We start from the raw sequence: 18049 nt of genomic DNA, 5'->3' as shown, positions 1-18049 counted from the left end.
GACGAACCTGGTCCGCCACCTTCAAGTGGGTCTCCTGGAGCATAGCCACGTCCGCCTTCAGCCCCTTCAGATGAGAAAATACCCTAGTTCTCTTAACCGGCCCATTCAGTCCCCTCACGTTCCAGGTAATCAGCCGGATCAGAGGGCAACCTGCCCCTCTCCCCTGCCGGCTAGCCATAGCTTATCGACTGCTCGCCCCAGGCCAGCTCGCCCCGCCTGACCCGTTCCCCATGGCAATAACGCCTCTCTTCTACCCCCCCGGCCCACACCAGCTCCTTCCTGGCCATTCCAGCAGCAACCCAGTATCCCCCCCCACCCCCCCAGGGTAGGACCCCTCCTAGCCGCGACGCACCCTCCATGGTACTTCCGTGAGTCAGCCGACCTCTGCTGACCCGGCAGCTCCCGCCAAAACCCTCTCCTCCCGGCATGGGGTCATCCCCCTCTTGCCACACCTCCTTGACACCGCTTCAGCGGGGGAAAGAAAACCAGTGAAGGCCACGCCCCCACCTCCAGCTCCGCCCCCCCCTGCCCCGCAGCATGGACATCCAGAGGAAAGCCCGCGCTTTCACACTGCCACACCCCACCCTTCTGACACAGCTCCTCAAAATCCAGTTTCACCCCAACCCCCAGCCCCGTACAGAAGAGAACATATAAAGCACATACCCCCAACGTTCCCCACATACCCCACACCCATACCCAACAGACAAACCCACCCGGAAACAGAGCAAAAAGAAAACCAGCATAAAAATAACACCTGTCAAAATTGAAGAACAGCAACAGCGAAAACAGCAACGGCCATAGTGTGTCCCCAGACCCTAGTTTGAGTCCAGCTTCTCTGCCTGTACAAAGGCCCACGCCTCCTCCGGGGACTCGAAGTAGTGGTGCCCGTCCTTATATGTCACCCACAGACGCGCAGGCTGCAGCATTCCAAATCTGACCTGCTTGGCATGCAGCACCGCCTTCGTCCGGTTGAACCCGGCCCGCCGCTTTGCCACCTCCGCACCCCAGTCCTGGTAGATTCGCACCACCGAATTCTCCCACTTGCTGCTCCTCTCTTTCTTGGCCCACCGCAGCACACACTCCCGGTCACTAAACCGATGGAACCGCACCAGCACCCCCCGCGAGGGTTCATTTGCCTTAGGCCTCCTGGCCATCACTCGATGAGCTCCCTCAAGCTCCAGGGGCAAATGGAAGGACCCCGCTCCCATCAACGAGCTCAACATCGTGGTCACATACGCCGGGAGATCCGACCCCTCCAGCCCCTCCGCCAGGCCCAGGATCCTCAAATTCTTTCGCCTCGTGCGAACGTCCAGCTCCTCCAAGCGGTCTTGCCACTTTTTGTGAAGTGCCTCGTGCAACTCCACTTTCCCCACGAGGACCACGGCCTCCTCCTCCCTCTCAGCAGCCTGCTGCTGCAACTCCCGAATCGACACCTCCTGTGCCGCCTGGGTCCCAAGCAGCTTGTTTGTAGTTGCATTCAGGGAGTCCAGCAACTCAGCCTTCAGCTCCGCAAAACAGCGCAGAAGAGAGGCTTGCTGCTCCTGCGCCCACTTCCACCAGTCCTCGGGTGTTCCGCCGGCCGCCATTTTGTCTTTCTTCCCCTGCTTTTCTTGGGGAGCTGCTGCAGCTTTTTCCTTTGCCCCACTCCGGGTGAGCACCATAAATTATAGGGAATGCTCCTCTAGACACCTTCCCCCACTGGGATTCGTCGGGACAGCGTCGACTGCTGCTAGAATTCAGCTTTCATAAAGGCCCTCAAGTCAGCTTGAGAAATCTGAGCTGGCCCTTCCCCCGCCTGCCTGCTTGTCGAGGCTCTTGTTTGCTGCTGCTTCCGCCCAATCTTGCACTGTTTCTGAGGGTCTGATAACCCAGAAACATACTATTCCTGGGGGAAAGTACTCCTTGAACATTCACCAACGGCTTTTCATCGAAATTCCAACCCGTGCCGCCCAAAAAAGAGCTCTTTTCTGTAACCTTGGGCAGGAGCTGCCACTGTGTGCTCACTCAAGTCATGCTGCACACCGGAAGTCCCTTGATAGGACAAATTTGAATGCGGATTACAGGGTTAACGGCAGGGTTATGAAGAATGTGGAGCAAAGATCTCGGAGTTCATGTCCATAGATCTCTGTAAGTTGCCACCCAAGTGGATGGAGCCGTGAAGAAAGCCTATAGTGTGTTCACATTTATTAACGGGGGATTGAGTTTCAGAGCCGTGAGGTTATGCTGCAAATGGACAAGACCTTGGTTAGACCACATTTGGAGTATTGTGTGCAGTTCTGCTCACCTCATTATAGGAAGGATGTGGAAGCATTGGAAAGGGTCCAAAGGAGATTTACCAGGATGCTGCCTGGATTGGAGGGTAGGTCTTATGAGGAAAGGTTGAGGGAGCTAGGGCTTTTCTCATTGGAGCAAAAGAGGATGAGAGATGACTTAATTGAGGTGTATAAGATGATGAGAGGGATAGATAGAGCGAACGTTCAGCGACTTTTTCCTAGGGTGGATGTAGCTGTTACAAGGGGGCATAACTATAAGGTTCATGGTGGAAGATATAGGAGGGATGTCAGAGGTAGGTTCTTTACTCAGAGAGTGGCTGGGGTGTGGAACGCACTCCCAGCTATGGTAGTGGAGTTGGACACTTTTAGGAACTTTCAAGCAGTTATTGGATAAGCATATGGAGTGCACTAGAATGATTGGGAGTAGGTTGATTTGATCTTAGTTTCAGCCTAGTTCGGCACATCATTGTGGGCCGAAGAGCCTGTACTGTGCTGTACAGTACTATGTTCTATGTTCTAATGTTTAACAAAATGAATGAGTTTCCCCAATAAGGAATTAAACTTGGGTGGTCTGCTCTTACCAAACTCTGCCATATAGCTACGTTTTTTGGCTCAGGTCTTCCTGTGGTGCATCTCATCTCTTGGGTTTTCAGTGAATCCATCAGGTGTTTAAGATTTCTGCACGCTAACATAGACAAAATACCAAATTTTGACAGGATTACCTCAGAAATGCAACGTGGGCAAAGTCTCCAGCATTATACTACACTAAACACATCTTCCCCTCCATTCCCCTTTCAGCATTCTGAAGGATCGATCCCTCTACAGCACCCTAGTCCACTCTTCAATCACCTTAACATCCTCTCAGCTTCCCACAGTACCTTTCCTTTCAAGCACAGGAAATGCGACACTTGCCCTTTCGTCTCCTCTCTGTCCAAGGATCCAAACACTCCTCCTTGGTGAGAAAGCAATTTACATGTACTTCTTTCAATTCAGTATACATACCATTTTTGCTGCTCACAATGCAGTCTGCTCAACATTGGGAGACCAAATTCCTATTGGGCAATAGCACTGTGAAACTTCCATTCAGGCCAGAAGTGTTCAGAAACTTCCATTCAGGCCAGACCATACAGAGCTTCAGGTTCCCAGCCATTTTAATACTACATATTGCTCTCATGCTAACCTTTTTGTCCTCAAGACTTCTACAATGTTCCAACGATTCTCAACGCAAGTTCGAGGAACTGCACCCAATCTTTTGATTACATATATTATAGCTTTCTGGAAGAATATGAATGCAACAATTTCAGACCATGACTTCTGTCCCAATTTGTTTCCTTCTGTTTTGCAGGTTTCAGTTTTATTCTGTTTTTTATTCTTGTTTATGCTTTTGGATGGCAGCTGTTCGTCATTCTGCCATTCACATCTCCTCTAGATACATATTTTGTCCTTTACTATCCCATTATCACTCTCTTTGCCTTTGCACCACCAACTCTTCAGGCATTTAATCTCCTGTCTCCCACCCTATCATAGGTTTCACTTTTGTTCTGTTTCCACTCTTTCACTTGCCAAAAATTTATTATGTTTGGTCCTCCGCACCTTCAAGAGTTAGGCCCGCCCCGGAGTGGTTGGCGCCCTGCCTGCCGATGGGAAAGGGGCTTGGCGCCACGCCAATCGGCGCCGAAGGGCCGCCGCGTGCCGGTGTGAGTCGGCGCATGTGCGGGAGCACCAGTGCGTGCTGGCGTCATCCCCGTGCATGCGCAGAGGGATTTGCGTCCGCACCAGGAATGGCGGAGGACCACGACCTCCGGTGCGGAAGGATAGAGTGCCCCCACGGCACAGGCCCACCTGCGGATCGGTGGGCCCCGATCGCGCCTCTCAGGGCCAGATCCCCCGTCCCCCCCACCCCCCCAAGAACCCCGGAACCCGCCCCCGCTGCCAGGTCCCGCCGGTAAGGGACCTACTCCAATTTACGCCGGTGGGACTGACAACAGATGGGCGGGCTGGAGATTTCGGGCAGCCCCAGCGGCCATTGAGTCGCGCCGGACCCCGCCATTCTCCGAGGCGGACGGCGCGACCCACGCCGGGCCAGTTTTTGGGGGACGGGAGAATTAGGAGGACGGCGAAGGCGGGATTCACGTCGACCCCCGGCGATCCCCCCACCCGGCCGGGGGGGGGGGGGGGGGGGGGGGGGGGGGGGGTTTGGAGAATCCCGCCCTCTTCCAGTAATTTTGCTATTGAATGATATAAATAAGTTTGTCTGTGGTCAGTCTGCATATTTTGTACAGCAATCAGTAACAAAGTAGTACTGTACACACCTAGTGGTGACTAAGACGAGACATCATTAGTCACAGCAATTTTCAAGAAATTATTCCAGAAATGAATAGTCGCCCTACTCAGTAACCAGAATGTAAACTGAGTCATTCAGCAGTAGTTCATGTTCCACCACTTCTTTCAAGCTGATTTCTACCACAGTTTTGAAAAACTTACACACTGTGATGGAAATTAGGACTGTCCATTGCACTTTATTTATAAAATATTGCTTCAATTCATAAATATTTGCAATTATACCTACAACAACAACAATGTACACTGAACTCTGTTGGAAACATTCTGCAAATTATTATTTGTTCTAAAATGAGGTAATAAATAATACAAAGATGTCTTTGAAAGCTTGCTGTTCAATTGAGCCGAGGCTGGAACTTGGTGCAGAATGAACCACCCTGTTAAGGGAATGGATATAGGTTAACACATATCATATCTAGCATGCTGTCAAAGAGCAGCAGGATTCTCAGGTTTGTACAACTATCTCAACCAGGCAGCAGTCGCGACAGTGGGGATGGTCCATCACAAAGTCCTCGCAATGCCTTGTCACTGGGCAGGGCTGGTTGGACAAGAATAAACGAGCTGAAAGGAAAACGGGTCTGTTGAGATCAGCCACAATAGGGCCAAACATGTGCATGAGACCATGGCACTATACTGGGCAGCAGAAGCTCACCATCTGGTTAGGATCGAACTGGAAAGTCATCATTCATTGATTGAAAAAAAATTATTGTTAGACTACAAAAAGTAGGCCATCGAGATATCATCTCCAGTGGAGGATGAGGAAGAGATCAAAATCTTCCTTGCTTCAAACAAAACATGCAACAAAAGCAAAATATTGCAGATGCTAGAAATCTGAAATAAAAAGAAAAATTGCTGGAAACACTCAGTCAGGCTACATCGGTGATGAGAAGGTGTGTTCAGATCAATGACCTTTTATCAGAAAATATAAAAGGCCATCCCTGCTTGAAATGTCAGTCCTGTTTCTCTCCACAGGTGCTACCTGACTTGCCGAGTATTTTCAGCATCACTTGTTATTTACAAAAAACGTGTTACATATGTTAATATCAATTCATAGTTACGCCTAAAATTACAACTGTCTCCCAATGATCTACAGTGATTGTTAATTGCTCCTTCAACTATTCCGGATTTTTGAAATTCTAAATATACTACAGCAGCATTTTCTCATTGGTTGTAATTTATCAAATGAAATTATTCAAACAAAAGAAAAACAGGACAGAGCAAATAAGCATTTGAAAGAGCTGGGCAGCAATCCATACTCAATTTGCGTGGAATATACATGCAGGGTCACTGGTGGATGTACTGTACTTAGATTGCCAGAATGTACTTGATAAAGTGCCATATCAAAGTTTATTGCAGAAAATAAAAGCTCATGTTACAGGGGTGACATATTGGTACAACTAGAAGATTGCCTGGCTAACAGGAAGCAGAAACTAAGCATTAATGTGTCTTTTTCTTTGCCATAGGGATCATACAGGGACGTCAGCTGTTTACAATTTATATAAATTACTTGGATGGAGGGATGATTGCCAAATTTGCCAATGACACAGAGAGGTAGGAAAGTAAATTGTGAAGAGGACACAGGAGGGGACAAAAGGATATTGATAAAGTGAGGGACAAAGATTTGGCAATAATGTGGGCAAATGTGGAATATAGAACATAGAACATAGAACAGTACAGCACAGAACAGGCCCTTCAGCCCTCGATGTTGTGCCGAGCAATGATCACCCTACTTAAACCCACGTAACCCGTATACCCGTAACCCAACGATCCCCCCATTAACCTTACACTACGGGCAATTTAGCATGGCCAATCCACCTAACCCGCACATCTTTGGACTGTGGGAGGAAACCGGAGCACCCGGAGGAAACCCACGCACACACGGGGAGGATGTGCAGACTCCACACAGATAGTGACCCAGCCGGGAATCGAACCTGGGACCCTGGAGCTGTGAAGCATTGATGCTAACCACCATGCTACCGTGAGGCCCCATATACTACAGCAGCATTTTCTCATTGGTTGCAATTTATCAAATGAAATTATACAAATGAAAGGAAAACAGGAATATGGAATGGTCCATTTTAACAGGAAGAATAAAAAAGATGCACATTATCCAAACGGTGAGATATAACAGAATTTGAGATCCAGAGGGATCTGGGTGCCCTGGTGCATGAATCACAAACAGCTAGTATGCAGGTACAGCAATTAATTAGGAAAGCCAATAGAATGCTATCATTTATTGTGAAGGGGATTGAATACAAAAAAAAGAGAGGTTCTGCTTCAATTATACAGGGCACAACCAAACATGATAAGCCCCAAACAAAAGGGGAACAAACCTCAACACATTAGCCTAATGTCCCCAAACCATTACAAATGAAAACAAAGTCTAAACTCAGTTCAGTCCTAATCCATCGGCCCTCCCGAACGCCTCTGCCGCTGTCTCAAAATAATAGCCCTTGAGGTTATGTGTAACTCTCAATTTCGCCAGGTAGACCACCCCTAACCACACATTACTGTTGTAAAGCGCTGCCGTTGCTCTGCTAAAGGACGCCCGCTGTCTTTTCAACTCCACCATGATGCCCTGATATATATGAATACCACAGCCTTCCCACCTCATCGCTCGATTCTGCTTGGCCCACCTCAGCACCTTCTCCTTCTACATGTGTACATGACATGGTACGTGTACACAACACGGTAGATCCCAACTGTGTCTGTCTTGCTGGTGCCTAAAGAGCCAGGTTTAGATCTCTTACAACTAGACATTGTTTGGAGGTCATCCACCCCCTTACCGGAGGGAAAGCTCGTCTTCTGCAAGGTTCATGGGGAAGTTGATTGGTCTCACCCCGTAAGATACCTGTGGGTCATAACATCCTCCCCCCGATGCACTATCAATTATGACGAGACGAGAGTAGAGTGTAATCGAGGCTTTATTACGAAGAGATGTGTAGCCTCCCGCAGCTGCTGCCGAAATGGCTGCAGCTCGGAGAGCCCACACATTTATACTCCGCCTACTGGGCGGAGCCAGCAGGCAGGGATCTACCCCCATACTTGTAGTACAGGAGCCTTACCATAATGCACCTTATATATGATATATACAACACAACAGTGGGACTACCACATTCACCCCGTTAAAAAATAGTTCAGCCTCTTGGATCAGAGATAGAAACTGAGGCCGTGACAGCAGCAACCCGGGAGGGCGGGAGGGAGGGGGGAGGGAGGGGGGACAAAGACGAAGGAAGTACGGTAGCGGTGGTGGCACGGGCAAGGCCTGCCTGAGGACGCTGCTAGAAATGATAAGTTGGTCTGACTGTCGGTTCGGCGGGGGGGGCGTGCGAGTGGGGGGGGGGGACTTTTTTCTTTTTCTTGTTAAGTAGGGGGGTTTGACTTTGTTTTGTTATAATTTAAGTGTAAATGTAGGGGGGGTTAAAATGTTTGTATTTTGAAAAATTTCTTCAATAAAAATTATTTAAAAAAAAAATAGTTCAGCAATGGCGGTGGAAGGCTATTTACATGCAGGATTTTTTAAACGTCTTAGAAAAAGTTTACAACTTCAGACAATCGGCCGCCTTGATCCGTCGTTGCGAGCGCCACAGTCCCGGTGGCGATGCAGGCGTTGGTTCGGGTGTGGGTGACTCCGGGAGCGTGTCGGCCTCATCTTCATTCCCGGGTGGGACTAAGGGGAGGACGGATCATCCTGGAGCGGGGGCTGTGGTGGGGTGCGCTGGGGGGGGGGGGGGGGGGGGGGGGGGACCCAGCTGGTGCCAGGTCCCCGAGGGAGACTGTGTCTTGGCGGCCGTCGGGGTACGCCACGTAGGCGTACTGAGGATTCGCACGAAGTAGCTGTACCCTCTCAACCAATGGGTCTGCCTTGTGGAGCCGCAAGTGCTTACGGAGGAGAATAGGTCCTGGAGCTGCCAGCTACTTTAGGAGCGAAACCCCGTAGGTAGACCTCCTGGGGAAGGCTAAGAGATGTTCATGGGGGGTTTCGTTAGTCGCAATACAAAGGAGCGACCGAATGGACTGAAGGGCATCGGGAAGGACCCCTGCCAGTAGGAGGCCGGGAGATTTCTGGACCGTAGGGCCAGATGGACGGCCTTCCAGACCGTCCCATTCTCCCGCTCCACCTGCCTGTTTCCCCGGGGGTTGTAGCTGGTCGTCCTGCTCGAGGCAATGCCCCTGCTTAGCAGGTATTGGCGCACCTCATCGCTAGTAAATGAGGATCCCGGTCGCTGTGGACATAAGCGGGGAAACCGAACCGGGTGAAGATGGTGTTGCGGCCTTTTCATGACGGTGGGAGGCGTCATATCGGGGCATGGGACGACGAAGAGGAATCTGAAGTATTCGTCGACCATGTTAAGGAAGCACGTGTTTCGGTCGGTGGAGGGGAGGGGCCCTTTGAAATCCACGCTGAGGCATTCAAAGGGGCGGGGGGCCTTCACCAGGTGCGCTCGGTCTGGCCGGTAGAAGTGCGGTTTACACTCCGTGCAGACCTGGCAGTCTCTGGTGAAAGCCCTGACTTCCTCGATGGAGTAGGGCAGATTGCGGGCCTTTATGAAGTAAAAAACATAGATGACCCATGGGTGGCAGAGGTCGTCGTGTAGGGTCCGGAGTCGGTCCACTTGTGCGGTGGCACATGTACCTTGGGATAGGGCATCGGGGGGCTCGTTGAGCTTACCGGGGCGATACAAAATCTCGCAATTGTAGGTGGAGGGCTCGATCCTCCACCTCAAGATCTTATCAATTTTGATCTTGCCCCGCTGTGTTTTGTTGAACATGAAGGCAACCAACCATTGATCAGTGAGGAGAGTAAATCTCCTGCTGGCTAGGTAATGCCACCAATGTCGCACAGCTTCTACTATTGCTTGGGCCTCCTTCTCGACGGAGGAGTGCCGAATTTCGGAGGCATGGAGGGTGCGGGAAAAGATGAAACGGACTTGCCTGTCTGGTTAAGGGTGGTGGCCACAGCGACGTCTGATGCGTCGTTCTTGACTTGGAAGGGGAGGGTCTCGTCGACTCGACCGCATGCATCGCAGCCTTGGCGATGTCAGCCTTGGTACGGTCAAAGGCCTGGTGAGCCTCGGCCGTCAGGGGAAAAACGGTGGAGTGAATGAGTGGGCGGGCCTTGTCCGCATAGTTCGGTACCCACTGGGAGTAGTACGAGTAGAACCCCAGGCATCGTTTGAGGGCCTTGGGGAAGGGGGAGTTCCATGCAGTCGGGGTCGGGCCCTATGCTCCAATTCTGAACCACATAGCCGAGGATGGCAAATCGGTCAGTGCTGAACACGCACTTCTCCTTGTTGTAGGTTAGGTCGAGGAGTTTTCCGGTATGGAGGAATTTGGAAAGGTTGGCGTCGTGGTGCTGCTGGTCGTGGCTGCAGATGGAGACGTTATCCAGGTACGGGAAGGTGGCCCGCAGTCCGTAAGGTCAACCATTCAGTCCATCTCCCGTTGGAAGACCAAGATCCCGTTAGTGACGCCGAAGGGAACCCTAAGGAAGTGGTAAAGGCGGCCGTCCGCTTCAAACGCAGTGTACGGGCAGTCCGTCTTGCGGATGAGGAGCTGGTGGTAGGCAGATTCAGGTCCACTGTAGAGAAGACCCGGTACTGTGCAATCTGATTGACCATATCAGATATGCGTGGGAGGGGGTATGCGTCGACCTGAGTGTACCGATTGATGGTCTGACTATAGTCAATGACCATCCTGTTTTTCTCCCTAGTTTTTACAACTACCACTTCAGCTCTCCAGGGGCTGTTGCTGGCCTCGATAATACCTTCCCGCAGCAGATGCTGGACCTCAGACCTGAAGAAGGTCCTGTCCTGAGCGCTGTACCGTTTGCTCTTGGTGACGACGGGTTTGCAATCCGGGGTGAGGTTCGCAAACAGAGAAGGCGGGTCGACCTTAAGGGTTGTGAGGTCGCATACAGTAAGGGGTGGTAGGGGCCCGCCAAATTTGAGGGGTAGGCTCTGGAGGTTGCACTGGAAGTCCAGGCTGAGTAATATGGCAGCGCAGAGGTTGGGGAGGACGTAGAGCCGGAAGCCGCTGAACTCTACACCCTGGATGGTGAGGGTGGTGGTGCAATACCCCCGGATCACCACGGACTGGGATCCGGAGGACAGGGAGATTTTTTGATTAATGGGGTATACCTTGAGGGAGCAGCGCCTTACCGTATCGGGGTGGATGAAGCTCTCAGTGCTCCCGGAGTCCAGAAGGCATGATATCTCGTGCCCATCGACCTTCACTGTCGTTGACGTGGTCGCGAGGTTGTGCGGTCGGGACTGGTTGATTGTGATGGAGGCGAGACGCGGCTGATCGGCGGCAGTTGCAGGCGATGATCAGCCAGATGAGGTGCCCGACGAGCAGGGGTCCTGAAGCGGGGAAGATGGCGGTGCCCATGGGGCGCACGTGGCGGGCGGCGTTAAAGATGGCGGCGCCCATAGGCCGCACATGGTCTGAGGCGAGGAAGATGGCAGCACCCACAGAACGCACATGGGGTGTGCAGGGACAATAATGGCAATGGAGCGGGCCTGGCACACAGCAGCGAAATTTCCTTTTTTCCCCGCAGGCCTTGCAGAGCTCCACACTGGGCAGCGCTGCCGGGGGTGTTTTGTCTGTCCGCAGAAGTAGCACTTGGGTCCCCCGGGGTTGGTTGGCTGCCGTGCGGCGCAGGCCTGGGGTTGGCTGGTAGCGGCCGCTGGTGGGGTCCACGATGGGGTGTTCGCCGGCAGGGTCCACGATGCCTAGGAGAGGTGGGCCGAGCAGTCGGGGACATATGCCTGTGCATTGCGGGAGGCGGCCGTGAGTGAGATCATTAGCATTTGGTCGCCGCGAGGTCAAGGGGCGCTGGCGGATGTAAGCTGACCCTATGCAAGTAACGAACGTATCTTGAATTTGAATTAGAAGTTCAGAATGTTCAATGGCCGAAACGGCCTGGCAATCGCAGTCCCTCGCCAGGGCGTGCCAGAAATCATCCACAGACTTCACCGGGGAGTTGATGCCGCATGGAGAGGAGGTGCCTGGCGTAGAATTTGTTGGTCTGCTGAGTGTAGTTCTTCTGCAGTAGCGCCATGGCCTCAGAATAGGTCGGAGCTAAGCCACATGTAAATGATCTGGAGCTTCTGTGCTCGGAGGGTGGTTCAGTCGCAGATCCGATGTATGCCTCGAAGCAAGCTAGCCAATGTGCGAAGGCCGACTTGGCGTTGTCTGCTCAAGGGTGCAGCTGCAGGCGATCAGGCTTGATGCAGAGATCCATCGGTTTAAATTCTCTGCATAATAAATTGATGCACTATCAATTATGACGAGACGAGAGAAGAGTGTAATCAAGGCTTTATTACGCAGAGATATGTAGCCTCCTGCAGCTGCTGCCAAAATGGCTGCAGCTTGGAGAGCCCACACATTTATACTCCGCCTACTGGGCAGAGCCAGCAGGCAGGGATCGACCCCCGTACCTGTAGTACAGGGGCCTTACCATAGAATACACCTTATGTACGATATATACAACACAATACAACAGTGGTGACTAACTCACCCCGCTGAAGCTCGAAGGCCGCCCAATCCCTCAACCTTACATACAACAAAGAAAAGTGCGTCTTCCGCACTATGCGACTGGCCATCCTCGGCTACGTCATGGGGAACGGAGTCTGTGGGCCTGACCCCGACCATATGCGACCCCTCACAGAACTCCCCCTCCCCACAGCCTCAAGGCCCTAAAACGATGCCTGGGGTTATTCTCCTATTACGCCCAATGGGTCCCCAATTATGCGACAAAGCCCACCCACTTATTCAATCCACCATTTTTCCCCTGACGGATGAGGCTCGCTCGGCCTTCAGCCGCATCAAGGCCGACATCACCAAGGCCGCAACGCACGCGATGGACGACTCCATCCCCTTTCAGGTAGTGCGTCAGACGTCGCGCTGTACGCCACACACAACCAGGCGGGCAGGCCAGTAGCATTCTTCTCTAGGACCCTCCACGCTTCCGAAATTCGACACTCCTCAGTTGAGTTGGAAGCACAAGCCATAGTGGAAGCCGTGTGGCACTGGAGGCACTACCTAGCCGGTAGGAGGTTCATCCTCATCACCAACCAGCGGTCGGTCGCCTTCATGTTTAACAACGCACAACGGGGCAAAATAAAAAATGACAAAATCTTGAGGTGAAGGATCGAACTCTCCACCTACAATTACGATATCAAGTATCGTCCTGGGAAGTTCAATGAGCCCCCAGATGCCCTGTCCCATGGCACATGCGCCAGCGTGCAAGATGACCGACTTCGGGCTATCCGCAATGACCTCTGTCACCTGGGGGTCACCCGCCTCACACACTTCATTAAGGCCGCAATCTGCACTTCTCCACCGAGGAGGTCAAGGCAATGACCAGGGACTGCCAAGTCTGCGCGGAGTGCAAACCGCACTTCTACCGGCCAGACAAGGCCCACCTGGTAAAGGCCTCCCGGCCCTTTGAGCGCTTAAGCATTGACTTCAAAGGGCCCCTCCCCTCCACCAACCATAATATATACTTTCTCACCGTCATCGATGAGTACTGCCGCTTCCCATTCGCCGTCCCCTGCCCCAACGTGACCTCGGCCACTGTAATAAAGGCATTGCACAGCATCTTCACACTGTTCGATTTCCCTGCCTAAGTCCACAGCGACCGGGGCACATCGTTCATGAGCGATGAGCTACGTCAGTACCTGCTCAGCAAAGGCATCGTCTCGAGCAGGACTAGGAGCTATAACCCGCAGGGAAACGGGCAGGTGGAGAGACAGGACGTGACGGTATGGAAGGCCGTTCTTCTGGCCCTCGGGTCTAGAAGTCTCTCGATCAACCCCCCCCCGGACGCCCTCCACTCCATTCGATCGCTCCGTCACGAAAGAGACCCCTCACGACCGTCTGTTTGTCTTCCCCAGGAAGTCGATCTCCGGGGTCTCGCTTCCATCTTGGCTGATGGCTCCGGGACCTGTCCTTCTCCGGTGGCACATGAGGAGCCATAAGACCGAACCCCTGGTCGAGAGGGTCCAGCTGCTGCACGCCAAACCCAGTACGCCTACATCAAGCACCAGGATGGACGGCAAGATACGGTCCCCCTACGAGACCTGGCGCCAGCTGGTTCCCCTGCCAACGCGCCCCCCCCCTCCGCTGCCCACCACCACCCCCAGCGCCCCGTACGCCCCCCTGGGTCTCCTATATTGCCCCACGCCGGCACCCATGACCCCCTTGCCTACCCCCACACCCCAACCATCTCCGACACGCTGGATGGAGGCTCAAGCTTCAGACACAGCGCCCCTGAAGTCACCACCTGCAACAACCATGCCTGCCGCACCGCCAGAGCTGAGGCGATCTAAGAGAACGATCCGGCCTCCAGATAGACTGAATATGTAATGACACGACGTCATCCCCGCTGGACTTGATTTTTTTGACAGGAGGTGAATGTATTCACCTAATGCATGAGCTGTCTGTATGATACTGTAACCTATGACTTGGAAGTGGTGATACGAGCTACTTCCAGGTCCTGTACTGTAACCCCGGTTGGCTCTGCCCTCACTGGGGCCATATATAAACCGGCCACCTGTGGGTGCCACTCATCTGTGGAACCGACTCTGGCTAGGCAAGTCATGATTAATAAAGCCTAATGTTCACTCACTCTGTCAGTCTCTCGGTGAATTGACGGTACATCACCTTGTATTTCCTGCACACCCACTCTACCATTTACTCGCACAGCAAAATTTGGATGGCTGGTTGTAGAGTCAGGGAAGGTTTGGCCAATATTGACTGTATTGTTAATGCCACGTACTAAATATGGAGCATTTCTGCAAAGCAGTCCTGTATTCACAAAACTCAGTAAACTTACACAACCTGGGCAAATACTCAGTGACGAACTCACCCAGGGTTCTCCACGGTATTAAAATGTACCACTGTACGATAACGGATGGAATTCGGTTAAGGTCCTGCCCCATTAGAGTGACTAGTTGGTCAAAGGTTTACGTGTCGGGCGCCTCCGGGTTGTTAAGGCTTCTCATCACTCCAAACATGAAAATCGCTTATTGGCACAAGTAGGCTTCGAATGAAGTTACTGTGAAAAGCCTCTAGTCGCCTCATTCCGGCGCCTGTTCGGGGAGGCTGTTACGGGAATTGAACCGTGCTGCTGGCCTGCCTTGGTGCTTTCAAAGCCAGCAATTTAACCCTGTGCTAAACAGCCCCTGTTTAAACAGCCCAAACATATGGGCGCCACAGGCAGTCAGCAAGATGACTGTCTGGTGATCATTCTCCGTGACATTGTCTGCACTGAAAAGGTAGCGCATGCGCTCCCGCATACTGATTCCAGTTATCCAAGCTGGCGTCAAAGACATCTAACTGTCTGAACAGTGGCATAATGAAAAGAAAATTCTAACCCTTATCCAACAGGGCCAGGAGATGACTTACCCAATGGTATAGCAGTATCAATAGCTATCTAGTTTGGCCCTCGTCACCAGTTTTATAAGGGCAGGATGGAGTCCACACAGAGGAGTACAAAGAAACTGTTTATTTACAATAACTGTTAGATACATCACACGGTAGATCCCAACTTGGTCTACCTTGCTGAGGTCCAACTGGCCGGCTTTATACGTCATACAACTAAACAATGTTTGGAGGCCCCTTGCCCCCTTAACAGGGGAGCTCGTATTCTGCAAGGTTCACAGGGAACTTAATTGTTCTCACCCAGCAAGATACTTGTGGGTTATAACATAAGTGAAGAATGGCAGGCCTGGAAAGTGGAGATAAATTGGATACAAATCAGCTGTATTTCCCTTAAGGAAAAACAATGGGGCATCCAAAGGCAGAGTAAAACAGGAATTTCCTAGCATGTATAAGGTTAGAGACTAAAGAAAACTAGGCAGAACACAGTTAGTCAGGGGGAGAGGGAGGGGTAGAGAGAGAGAGAGAGAAAGTGAAAGGATAATTTTTCTTTGAAAAATATTTTTATTCTCGGCATTTTCACATATGTACACCAAATATCAGGAGAATATCAACTCAATAAACAACCAGAACCCTCCTGCCCCCTTGACACCAACACCCTGCCACATTCCGCCTTCCCCAATTTAACCCCCTTACTGCCAGAACCCCCTCAGTCTTGGACACGCACAGAACATATGGACATGATTCCCGGCACTCCCATCCTCCCGCGCACTGCTCACACCTATGCTCTACCCCCGCAAAGAATCTAATCATCCTCACCACACTCATGAGCCCCATGCACCACCTTAAACTGGTGAGGCTTAACGTCGCACACAACAAGGAAACATTCACCCTCCACAAGGCCTCCGTCCATGTCCCGGCCCCCATCTCCTCTTCCCATTTAATATCCCCCACCAAGGCTCCCTCCCACTCCATTAATCCATCAATTCCTTATAGGGACTGGTTTAGCACAGTGGACTAAACAGCTGGCTTGTAATGCAGAACAAGGTCAGCAGCGCGGGTTCAATTCCCATACCGGCCTCCCAGAACAGGCGCCCGAATGTGGGATTATTATAGCTTTTTAAAAAAAATAATTTTTATTGACATTTTTTGAAAAATATATATCAACAAAACAATACAATAATAACAATAACAATAATAATAATAAACACCCCCCGGCACACGTAACAACGCATATAACAAACCCCCCACACCCCCCAACCCCAATAAACAACAGAATAAATTAACAATAAGCAAATTAACTTAAACACTATCCCCTTCCCCCCTCCCCCCCCCCGGGTTGCTGCTGCTGCTGACCTAGTACCTTATCGTTGAGCCAGAAAGTCGAGGAAAGGCTGCCACCTCCTAAAGAACCCTTGTATCGACCCCCTCAGGGCGAACTTGACCCTTTCCAAATTAATGAATCCCGCCATGTCATTAATCCAAGTCTCCACACTCAGAGGTCTCGCATCTTTCCACTGCAGCAAGATCCTTCGCCGGGCTACTAGGGACACAAAGGCCAAAACTTCGGCCTCTTTCGCCTCCTGCACTCCCGGCTCCACCCCAATCCCAAATATCGTGAGTCCCCAACCTGGCTTGACCCTGGATCTAACCACCCTCGACACCGTCCCCGCTACCCCCTTCCAGAACTCCTCCAGTGCCGGGCATGCCCAGAACATATGGGCATGGTTCGCTGGACTCCCCGAACACCTGACGCACCTGTCTTCGCCCCCAAAGAACCTACTCATCCTAGATCCGGACGTGTGGGCCTGGTGCAGCACCTTGAACTGGATGAGACTAAGCCTCGCACATGAAGAGGAGGAGTTCACCCTCTCCAGGGCGTCCGCCCATGTCCCCTCCTCAATCTGCTCCCCCAGCTCCACCTCCCACTTAGCCTTCAGCTCCTCTACCGATGCCTCCCCCACCTCCTGCATTACCTGATAGATGTCAGACACCTTCCCATCCCCGACACACACCCCCGAAAGCATCCTATCCCTTACCCCCCGCAGCAAAGAGAATCCCTCCACCTGTCGCCTAGCAAACGCCTTGACCTGAAGATACCTGAACATATTCCCCGGGGGGAGCTCAAACTTCTCCTCCAGTTCACCAAGACTCGCGAACCTCCCGTCAATAAACAGGTCTCCCAACTTCCTAATGCCCGCCCTGTGCCACCCCAGGAACCCGCCATCAATGTTCCCTGGGACAAACCGGTGGTTCCCCCGCAGCGGGCCTCCACCGAGCCCCCCACTTCCCCCCTGTGTCGCCTCCACTGCCCCCAAATTTTGAGGGTGGCCGCCACCACCGGGCTCATGGTGTACCTCGTTGGAGGGAGCGGCAACGGAGCCGTTACCAGTGCCTTCAGGCTCGTGCCTCCGCAGGACGCCATCTCCATCCTTTTCCATGCGGCTCCCTTCCCCTCCATTACCCACTTGCGTACCATCGAGACATTAGCCGCCCAATAGTACCCAGAGAGGTTGGGCAGCGCCAGCCCCCCTCTATCCCTGCCCCGCTCCAAAAAGATCCTCCTTACCCTCGGAGTCCCATGCGCCCAAACAAATCCCAGAATGCTGCTGTTCACCCTCCTAAAAAAGGCCCTCGGAACGAAAATGGGGAGGCACTGAAACAAAAACAAAAACCTCGGGAGCACCGTCATTTTAACGAACTGTACTCTACCCGCCAACGACAACGGCAGCATGTCCCACCTTTTAAATTCCTCCTCCATCTGCTCCACCAACCTAGTAAGATTGAGCTTGTGCAGAGTCCCTCAGCTCCTAGCCACCTGAACCCCCAGGTACCTAAAACTCCTCACTGCCCTCTTTAGCGGGAGCCTACCAATCCCCTCCTCCTGATCTCCCGGGTGCACGACAAACAGCTCACTCTTGCCCAGGTTCAATTTATATCCCGAGAAACTGACGAACTCAGCAAGAATCTCCATCACCTCCGGCATTCCCCCCCACCGGGTCTGCTACATACAACAGCAAGTCGTCCGCATACAGCGACACTCGGTGCTC

General features: G+C 52.2%; 1 protein-coding gene across 1 annotated transcript in view; it reads right to left on the bottom strand.

Annotated features, from left to right (window-relative positions):
• The window catches only part of cabcoco1 (ciliary associated calcium binding coiled-coil 1), a 147834-nt gene that overhangs the window by 94171 nt on the left and 35614 nt on the right, over positions 1-18049 (bottom strand). The gene's annotated exons all lie outside the window — the stretch shown is intronic.

Source organism: Scyliorhinus canicula, chromosome 16 (genome assembly GCF_902713615.1).
Source record: "Scyliorhinus canicula chromosome 16, sScyCan1.1, whole genome shotgun sequence".
Taxonomy (NCBI): domain Eukaryota; kingdom Metazoa; phylum Chordata; class Chondrichthyes; order Carcharhiniformes; family Scyliorhinidae; genus Scyliorhinus; species Scyliorhinus canicula.
This window is presented reverse-complemented; position numbering and strand designations above follow the sequence as displayed.